Below are 10,874 nucleotides of genomic sequence, written 5' to 3' on the forward strand. Positions count from 1 at the left end.
TTTCTTCAATCCCTGCTTTTCTATTTGTCTCTTTATTTCTTCCTGTGAGTGTTTTGTTCTCCCTTCTAAGAAGGACGGAGGCATCCGCATTCTGACCTTCCTTCTTTTTGAGCTTCATAAGGTCTGTGAATTGTTTCATGGGTATCCTAAGCTTTTTGGGCTAGTAACCACGTATCAGTGAATGCATACCACGGGAGTTCTTTTGTGACTGTGTTAAAGAATCCAAGTCTAGTAGGTGGGCAACAAAAAACAAGCTTAATAGAATCTTTGGAGGTTCTCTTTTTATAATGTGTCAGGGCATCCCCCCTTACAGGCCTTTGCATATACACTATGGCTTATGGTTTTGTGTTTTTATGGGATTCTTAGGTGTGGTTCTTATTTTATTCTTCCTTAGATGCTTGTTTTCTAAGGAAAGACAGAAGGAGTGTGGGTCTGGATGGGAAAGTAGGGGATTAACTGGGGGATACTAGAGGAGGGGATGCATAATCAGAATATACTGTATGAAAAAAACCTCTTTTCAGTAAAAGAAAAGTAAATAAGTGAAATAAAAAAATAAAACCACACTCCAGCCAAAGGTAGCTATATTTAAATAACAATCCAGTTTCCACTTTCAATCCAGCGTGTTTCTCTTGCTTTAGTAACTTGTGGTCTTCTCTGAATTCTACTGTTCTTTAATATAATGTGTTCCTCAGGAGAAAAACATTGAAATTAGGAGCAACTCAAATTCAAGTAGAGGAGAGCTTCTCAGTGACTGGAACTGGTCCACCGTGAGATAGTGTGTTAGCTTGTGTCTTCTCAGTGATTGGAACTGGTCCACGGTGGGATAGCTTGTTGTTGAGGCTATCCTTGAGCTATGTTATCATAGTGCAGATGTAATGAACAACTGGGAAAACCTTATAGAAGGGGCCACTGGGGATGCTTGAGTCCAGCTTTCTGTACTTCACAACCAATTATACCCCACATCAAAGGCCTCAGAGGATTTGAAGAAGAAGTAGGATCCTAGGAGACCATGGATGAAGTGGTTCAAAGGGCATCAGCCAGAGCCCCATCTCAGTTCTGAGTTTTTTGAGCCACTTGTAGAGGCAGGACAGAGTGGGGAAGAAAAAATTCTAAGCTGTCAATTTCTGTTGCTCTTAGTAAACATTTGTAACAAACTATTAGCAGCCGAATGAGGCCTAAAAAGGTTCCTTTTAAGTAGACCTATTCTTTCCAAAGCAGTAGGCTTAGCATCCTAGGCAACTCTGCTCTACCTCTTATGGGGGCATTTTGATCCTTGGGTGTTGATGAAGTAATTTGATATCCGCTTTCTGTAACAGGAAGGGAGTTTTGGTCAACTCAGAGGCTGCATTTGACTTTTCTGACAGTCAGATAAGTGATCTTCACTTCTCTGAAGCCCTTGGGCTTATGGCCATATTCTTGTTACTAGAATAGATGGGCCTTTTCTGTGGGAGCAGCCTGGTAGAGAGAAGTGTGACTTTCTCTTCTCCCTGTCATGGCTTGTGCCTGTCTCCTCATATAGGTGTACTCTGAAAAGGGTGAGTCATCTGGCAAGAATTTCACCTTGCCAGCTGTTTTCAAAGCTCCCATTCAACCAGATATTGTGAACTTTGTTCACATCAACTTGAGGAAAAACAAGAGACAGCCCTATGCAGTCATAGAATTGGCAGGCCTTCAGACCAGGGCTGAGTCTTGGAGTACTGGCAGAGCTGTGGCTCGAATTCCAAGAGTTTGAGGTGGTGGGACCCACTGTTCTGGCCAGGATGCCTTTGGAAATATGTGTTGTGGGGGATGCATGTTTGCACCTACCAAAACCTGGCATCATTGGCACCGCAGAATGAACACAACGCAGAAACAATATGCCATCTGCTCTGCCCTGGCTGCCTCAGCCTTACCAGCTTTGGCGATGTCTAAAGGTCATCATGTTGAAGAATTTCCTGAACTGCCTTTGGTGGTTCAAGATGAAGTTGAAAGTTACAAGAAGACCAAGGAGGCTGTTCAGCTGCTTAAGAAGTTTAAGGCTTGGAATAACATCAAAAAGGTCTATGCCTCTCAGAGAGTGAGGACTGGCAAGGGCAAAATGAAAAACCAATGGAAGATCCAGCACAGGGGACCCTGCACCATCTATAATGAAGATAATGGTATTATCAAGGCCTTCAGAAACATCCCTGGCATTACTCTGCTTAATGTCAGCAAGCTGACCATTCTGAAACCTGCTCCTGGTGGGCATGTGGGGCGTTTCTGCATGTGGACTGAAAGTGCTTTCCAGAAGTTGGATGAGCTGTATGGCACTTGGCAGAAGGCTTCTTCCTTCAAGAGTCACTATAACCTTCCCATGCACATTTGATGGACACAGACCTTAGCAGAATCTTGAAAAGCCCAGAGATCCAAAGAGCCCTCCGAGCACCACGCAAGAACATTCTTAAAGAAGAATCCACTGAAGAACCTGAGAATCATGTTGAAGCCTTATGCAAAGACTACACGTAGGAACACCATTCTTCACCAGGCCAGAAATCACAAACTCCGGGTGAAAAAACTGGAAGCGGCAGCTGCTGCACAGGCAGCCACATCTGAGAGGATGGTCCCAGAGAAGGGACTGCAGACAAAGAGCCTGCAGTAGGAAAGAAAGGAAAGAAGCCTGTGAATGTCAAGAAGCTGATGAAGCCTGCAGGGGAAAAGGTGGTTACCAAAAAACCAGCAGAGAAGAAACCTACCAAAGAGGGAAAAAAGCCTGCAGCATAAACTATTAAAATTTGTTAAATTCCAGAAAGCAAATAGATACAGCCTATTTGAATAAATCAAAGATGCAGTGAGGAAAAAAAATAGATGGGCCTTGTCTACATGAAATACAAGTACTTAGAGTTCGCTGCTGAGGCCTCTTTGTTCGTTGCTTCTGGCATTTCCTTTCACATGTAATTGTCTCATATTTCCAATAAATTGTACAATGCCCAAGGTAACAGTTGGTTTATACTATTGTGTGCCCCTCAGAGCACAAGTCCCAGTGATTTTGTGTAATGGAAGTACTTATTCAAGTATTCATGATAGATGTCAGCTTGTCAAAGTAGATAATTTTGCTTCAAGGGATGTTGGTTGGGTTTTAGCTAAGATAGTTGTGGTCCCTCCTCTGAATGTCAGTCATTGAACACTAGGCCTTTTCTTAAAAAAATCTTTTAGAGGGGCTAGAGAGATGCTTGGTGGATAAGAGCACTTTCTAGACAAGCCCAAGGATGTGAATTCCCAGAATTCATAAAAGGTTGGACATAGCTGTGTGTGCCTGTAATTCTAGCATTGGAGGATGGAGGACAGGGCATGCTGGGAGATCTCTGGTCAGCCTGCCAAGCTGAGATGGTGAGCTGGGTCCATGAGAAACTCTGCCTCAAGAGAGTAAGGTAGAAATCAATAGAAGAATGTGCACTATCTCTTTAGTTTCTCTCTCTGTGTGTGTGTGTGTGTGTGTGTGTGTGTGTGTGAATACAGGAATGCATACCTGCACACACATGGGCATGCGACACATATACATGCACACATACACACATGTACTAACATACATACCACACCACACACACAAACACACATATACACAATTTAGATATCACTTGACAGTCCTTAAAACTGGAGTTGGTGTTGGATACTTTGAGGTCTCCTGTGGCCTGACATTTGGCGATCACCAAGGTTTGTTTGTCTGACTTGTTATAGCAGATTTGGGGTATTCTGCTGGTGATAAAATAAGTTTGTCCAAAATCAATAGTACATCCCTCTCACTCTGTGCTTTGAGTGACTTTGTCTTCTAGTAAAATAAATAGAATATTTTCCAAAAAGCCAAACATTCCTGTTAGGCTCCTCAGTGTCCAAAAGGAGCGGTTGCCTAGTGGGACATGCGTGTTTTGCAATGTGATAGTGACCTTGCACACACATCTCCTACACCCTTTTTTTGCTCCTCTGGGAAGGCCTCAGGTAAAGAGTAGATTGTTTCCTAGTCCTTAAGAAGAGGCTTAGCAAGAAAAAGAAAAACAATAAAAAAATCCAAATATCAATAAAAAGCCATGTCAAAGCAGCTCTACCCTCAAGTCTGGTTGCAGATTTGTACACTAGGAAACCAAAGAAATTGTTTTTCAGAGGCTGCATAGGTAACAAACAATCTGAGGCCCTGTTCTTATAAATAACTAGTCTTGGCAGGTAATGGGAGCACACTTCGGCTTAATTGCCTTTGATATTAATTAAAAAGGACAAAGCAGGCTTTCAGAGAGGGATTTTTCATGTCTGTGTGAATGTGTGTGTTATTATAAATAATCACAAAAGCTGAAGATGGAACTAGAGAAACATAGCAGGTTTATGTGACTGTCCCAACCAAGATTAGCACCCCCCAATATCCAGTCCTGCCTGGGAGAGCGAAGAATGTGCTGGGCTCTAACGATGCTCAACCTTCACTTGTTCACACCATTGACAAGTTGTCCTCCCGTGTGCTGCTCAGGTCGTTCTTCCTGTCCAGTCCGTGACAACTGTCAAGCAGGAAACCATTATTCCGCATTCATATCATGCCTGACAGAGCTAATCTGGGCTGTGTGGCTCTGCCTTTGGTCTGGAGATGGTGGTTCCCTTTCCCTGAGAAATGTGCAGGTCTTGACGGCAAAACCCTAAGAGAACTTGGAACAAATACACTCTTCTAAGTTCTGTCCCAGGGCTGTGTGACAGTGTTGCCTCATTTTGCTTATTCTTTCCAAGTGAGAGGAAGTTTTAAAAAGTGATTAGTGTGCTTTTTACTAGCTATGGTGTTGAGGTAGTCACCTCTTAAAAGGTCACAGGGAGTGTGTTTCAAAGGGAGGGGACAATTGAGTTTTCTCTAAGGGCTTCTTTAGCTGCACAACCTCTTGTTCTGCTCCAACTTAGCATTTTCCACTCATGTGCCATAAAAGAGCCACTGGAGGCTTTGTGCAATAGGCAAAGAATTAGCAGCTGCATTGCAGGAGGAGAGTTGAGCTGAATGAAATGAGATTGACAAAGCCCTGAGATGCTGAGCTTTGTAATATATTAGTTGATTACAGTCCCCTAGGCCTTGACAGATATGTCCACTGGTACAGTGGTGGCACTAATGCTATGGAGGTAACCAAATATGTTCTGGTTGAACTTAAGGTCTGCCCCACAAGATGAAACTGTGCTTGGCACCTTTATCAGGGCCAATATCTGGTGGCTTGGTGGGTCATAAGCTCTAGGAAGAAGCTATAACCAATATTCTGCTAAATGAACAAAGCAGTGACAGAGTCCTCATACCCCTTGGTTAGTGCATTTCTTGAGCCTCATCAGAGAAACTTACGGTAGATGGCAATTAACACCCATTCCCACAACTTGTCAGTGTACAGTGTAAGAGACTGGAGTTCTTAGCCGTAAATGAGATATCTAAATCACCTCCTTCCCCGCCCAGTCCCTAAGACACAACAACCATTGAGGAGAAAATGGAAAGATCCTTTTTTTTTGTTTTGAAACTCTAAAAAGTTTATTTGAAATGAAGCCACCTTTCCCTTAGGCTGCACATTAGTTCCTCAAAGGCACACAGGTCTGTAGTGAAGGTCGCAACTCAGCATGGTGCAGCCGAGGTCCACAGGAACAGGTGAGGACAAGTCCTGCAGGAGGGTCCCACCGAAACCATCCTGGTATGACGGGTTCTCATTCCCATCAACTTGCAAATGTCGGAAGTCCAACGGCCTTTAAACCATAGCATCTACCATGAGCGGAGGTGGTAGGCAGGAAGGAACTGCAGAAACCATGATATATCCACTTTTGTTCCCAGCAAAGCCTTGGGAATGGTCTCGGAGAACAATAGCTCACGATAGAAGCTGCCATCAGGGCTCCATCTGTTTAGCACGTGAGAGATGTGACAAGATGTCCTGAGCTGAGACCATGCAGCTGTGTTTAAAGAAACAGATGTGGGTGAGGAAAGAGCCCAAAGCAGAGACTATAAACCTTATGTTGGTGCATCTGAGGCCCACACTATCAAGATTACCCATTTTGGTGAAATCAGCAGTACCCCATTCACCAATGTCAACAGCAGAGCAGACACAGACCAGTTCCTACACAACAGTCACGGTGTTAAAACCAACTATGCCCCCTCCTTTCATATCCCAGACTCCACAGACTCAATGTCCAGACCCTCCCTCAAGCATTTAACTGTCCCCCTGGCCTCTAAGTCCTCTCAACTCTACAGAAACAAAGCAGAACACAAACCCTCTTTACTGGTTGGTGGCTTTACACAACAGCAGAAACTGCCCATGGCTAAACTGGTTTCGGACAGTTCTGGCCTCAGGGTGAAAGTGGCTTCTCATCCCCAACACTGCAGAGGTGGAAAGTCCAGGGTAACTAGACACAGTATAGTAAGAAACACCTTTCTGGGTAACAAGGCTAGTAAAGAGGATTCCACATTTCCTGCTCTACTCAAAGGGCACATATGCACTTGAAGAGGCAGCCAGTTCATCCTAGTCAAACATTGTTTTCCCAGTTCATCTCATTCAATCAGATCAAACTGCTCAGCAGTTTCAAATTCAGCCTTCATGGCCATAGGCCACTTATCCAGCTCTGATTTCGGGATCTCAGGGGCCTGCTTTCGTTTCTCTTTCACAACTGGGGGAGATTCCAGGGAGCGTTCTATCTGGAAGCAAGTGCTGCGCAATTAACTTTGAACCCACAACAGGTAAGACTCCAGGCAAGTCTTCAGGTCTCTCAAAGTCAAAGAAGGATCTGAGGCCAGGGTGGAGGTTCTGTAGCCGACTGTATGACTGCCCGACCTTCTGAGATAGTCCCAAGTCTCTAGTGTCCAGCTCTGCTTCTCCAGAATTAGACTCAACAGGGGACAGTACAAGTCTTGAAGAGGTACTCTTCAGTGGGCACGTTAAGCGGAGGGTTGTTTTCTTTTTCCAAGATAAAAGAGATCCTAGGACTCCTTCGAAGTGGTGTGTGAACATCCAGGGCCTCTAATGCATGAGCTACGATCTTCTTTAAGATGAGGACCTTTCTGACTGGGGCGGCTGGAGTTGTCCTCGGCCAGATTTCAGGGAACATGTTTGGGATATCTGAGCTGGATTTTCGCTTGGACGACTTCGGAGGCTTAGTAAGGGAGGTCCTGGGTCCACTGGCCTCTCCGGATCCTGTTTGCTGCTCTGACTGGTTGGGTTTAGTCTCCGCCATGGTTACCTGCTCTGGCTTGCACCAAAAGGGAAGTTTTCTGGAAGGATTCTAAGAGCCAGAGATAGTACATAACCACACTGAAATAGTGTTATCTGGACATGACAGGGCAGTTTCACACGTGGACTTACAGCAGCTATGACTAATACCTGCATAGAATCAAGCCAGGGAAGCTGCCAGGATGGATGGACGAGGGGTTCATGGAGTCCTACCTCTAGTTGAGGAGCTACTAACATTAGATGGCTGCTGGAAGGAGAGACATTTTCCTTCAGGAATGTGGCTCCCGACAGGCTACCCATGTGTCAAGAGATGGCCTTATACTGGTGCTTATCCAGGCATTACCAAGTGCATTTTGTGTTTTAAAAAGAAGTGCATGAAATTAGGAAAGAACGGTGGATAAGGGGCAGAGGAATGGATGGATGAGACAGGTATGAAATTCTTAAATGATAAAAAGAAAAAAAAAAAAGCCCAGGCCAATGCCTAGCATTTACAAGGAAAGAAAGAAAGATGCTGGATAAGCCAAGGGCGTTAGGATTCTTTCAGTCTAACCTGCAGCTCAAAATTCCATCTCACCAGTATTCAAATTGGGGTGTAAAATTTTTCACGCCATTTTCTCCTTTGCACTAAATAGACATATTTAACAGTCTATAAAAAGAAAAGCCGGAGAGGAGCTAAGATGGGCTAGGGATGTGAGTATGAGTAGGACGCGGATGGGACAATAGCTTGGCGTTACCTACAGGCTGAAGATAAGCTCACTTCCCTCCTTGTGCATAGTTTTCTGAAAGGGGAAAGCACTCTTTATGTCCAGTGTAGCTATTCAGAGATCTTGAAAGGTCAAGAGATCCTTCACAGAAGACCAGCAAGGCACAACTGAATACCTAGGACTATGTGACATAGAGCTGGAGGGACAAAGACTTGTGAACATCTTGAAGCTGAAGACAGCGCTGGTATCTGAAGCCAGTGAGTCTAACTCCCATTTCTTTTTCTCAGTAATTTACTCTTTTAACCACTTTATATCCCGAATGCAGCCCCCTTCCTGCTGTCTTCCCAGTCTTGCCCTTACAACCCCCTCCCCCATTACTCCTTTTCCTTTTTCTCAGAGAAGGTGAATCCCCCTTGGGTACCACCCCACCCTGGAATATCTTGTCCCATCAGGACTAGGTACATCCTTTCCCATGGAGGCAGTCCAGGTTGGGGAAGTGGATCCAATGGCAGGCAACAGAGTCTGAGTCAGTCCCCACTCCAATTGTTAGGGGACCAACATGGTGACTAAGTTACAAATGTGTAGGTTGCTTAGGTCCAGTCCCTGCATGGTCTTTGGTTGGTGGGTCAGTTTCTGTGAGCCCCCAGGGGCCAGGTTAATTGACCCTGTAGGTCTTCCTGTGGTGTTCTTGACCCCTCTGGCTGGCTCAATTCCACCCCCAACTCTTCCACCAGACTCCTGAAGCTCTGCCTGATGTTTGGCTCTGGGTCTCTGCATGTTTCCATCTGGTGCTGGATGAAGCTTCTCAGGAAACAGTTATGCTAGGTTCCTCTTTGTATGGTCCTGGTTCTGCTGGTCTGGTGAAACCTCTGGGGGAGGCAGCACACTGTTCTGGGCAGCCAGATGTGCTCCTGGGGATTCAGTGGGCAGGGGAGTGGGTAGTTCCCATTAAGTTACTGTGAGGTGAAAGAAGAGTTAGGCTTGTTTCTTTGTTTTCAGAGAAGGTTATAGGTAGAAGTTATGGGAAGATTTAGGTTCTGTTTTGGTAAAGATATTCCAAGAGCATGCCAGAAACTGAAATAATGTTTTACATTTTTTCATAGTGTTTTACAATGTCAAAAGTCCTTTTCCTACTTAATTTAACATCGCTGTGAAGGAGATGGTGCCAGTGTCCTTGCTGTCACTGCTACCATCAATGTCTTTTTTGTTTGCAGTGAGATGTGAAAACAGAGGTGTACATAAATGGTTATTTCGTCCGGCAAACTTAAACCTCATACAGTGTCTTAACTAAACTTCATGTCTTCTCATCCCTCCCATTCCCCACTTACTACTGCTGTGTAACAAACCACTCAGCACCAAGTGACATAGGGAAGCTTTTATTCTGTTCAAACTGTGCACAGTTGAAATGACCTCTACTCTGTGATGTGTGGACGTGCCCCGACCCGCAGGACAGTCAACGGGAACCCGGGATCACCTAGGAGAGAATGGGGGAACAAGAGGCTCTAAAAAGGCCAGTAAGTCAAGTGGTCTGATCAAGTTGACAAATTTTTATTTTTTCACATGCTATTTTTATACAGGTAATAGAAGGAGATAAGGCATGAGAAAGTAAGATATGGAACTAAGGAAACGTTCCGGTTAAAGGATTTCTCACAATAACCTTTGTAGAGAGTTACTTGAGGAGGGGGACAACCTAGGTGCAGGAGGGAATGTTCTTCCAAGCAGGATCCGTTGTCTGGGTGATCATTCTACTTGGCTACCTGACCAAAGTGAGATAACCAATTTTCTGGGAAAAGGGCTTTACTGTGGGAAACAGAAACCTAGGCTGAGATCTATGTAAAATGGTGTTACTCAGGCTAAGGAAGTTTCTTAATTCTGTCAGCTCCCGGCATGAACCCTTAAAGAAAGAGAACAGTTTGATGATTAGGAGGTAGAATTCTTTAGTGAAACCTGTAACCATTTGCCGGATGGCTGTCAGTGACTACCAGCAGAGAATTCAACCCTTTGTAAAGGGTGCAGTGGGCTTCCTCACAATCTGGTAACTGGGTATTAGGAGAAAGTCCTCCAAGGGAGCAAAGCACTTGTGTATGGCATTTTTGTGACTTCACCGCATTTCAAAATGAGAAAGCACAGAGACTGTTGGAGGTAGGCCCACACACATTGTAAAGGAGAACCTACTGTGGTCATCTTAGAAAAATTCTCGTGTGTGTGTGTGTGTATGTGTGTGTGTGTGTGTGTGTGTGTGTGTGTGTGTGTACACGTGTATGTATGCGTATACGTGTATTACCTGTGTGTGCATCTTTTCTGAATTGAGTATCAGGGAGATTGCAAAAGCTATCTCCTTTATGATTTGTAGAACTATTAATGTGGCTATGCCTTACATGCTTTATTTATTCATACTTGCAATAAAGTATTTTAATTGACAAGTATGAAAGTTAATATTTGCATATGATAGACTTAATGATTCTTTATACAAGATATCTTAAAATGCCAATTAAATCTTAAAAAATCCATCTTCTACTAAAGAACTGGCAGGCAGGTGGCAGAAATTCTGGGAGGCAAAAATGCCAAATAAGAAACATGAGTTGAGGAAGCTAATTTCACACTGAGGTGATAGGGAGTGTGAGTTTTGAAGTGAAATCTGCATGATGTCTCAGCCAAAGCCATCACAGGTCAAAGCATGGTGCAATTGGACACTCCCACACAATGTTACCAGGACCTTCGAAGGCTGGTTTCTTTTGTTTGTGTGTGTCTCTCTGTGTGTGTACATGTGGAAGCATGCATGCAGGTACACACATATGTATAGGTCGGAGGTTAACATCAGATGTCTTCCATAGTTGCTCTCTGCCTTGAATCTCCCATCGTGCCAGGAGCTAAGCAGTTCTGCTAGGCTGGATGCCTAGTGGGCTCCATAGATCTGGTGTCTCCATATTGCTGGGATCACAGGCATTTACTGCCACTACTTGGCTTGTCACAGGGTGCTGGGGACCTGAACTTACGTCTT

The 10,874-nt window shown here is 44.4% G+C and overlaps 2 pseudogenes across 2 annotated transcripts; one reads left to right on the forward strand and one right to left on the reverse strand.

The window, feature by feature from the left end:
• Positions 1 to 1,449: 1,449 nt before the first annotated feature.
• LOC308413839 (large ribosomal subunit protein uL4-like) lies at positions 1,450 to 2,739 on the forward strand (annotated as a pseudogene). Its single transcript has one exon. The product of its transcript is annotated as a large ribosomal subunit protein uL4-like (transcript).
• A 3,754-nt stretch (positions 2,740 to 6,493) lies between these two features.
• On the reverse strand, positions 6,494 to 7,173 carry LOC308433011 (sororin-like; annotated as a pseudogene). Its single transcript has one exon. The product of its transcript is annotated as a sororin-like (transcript).
• Positions 7,174 to 10,874: the final 3,701 nt, after the last annotated feature.

Source organism: Micromys minutus (genome assembly GCF_963924665.1).
Source record: "Micromys minutus genome assembly, chromosome: 1".
NCBI lineage: Eukaryota > Metazoa > Chordata > Mammalia > Rodentia > Muridae > Micromys > Micromys minutus.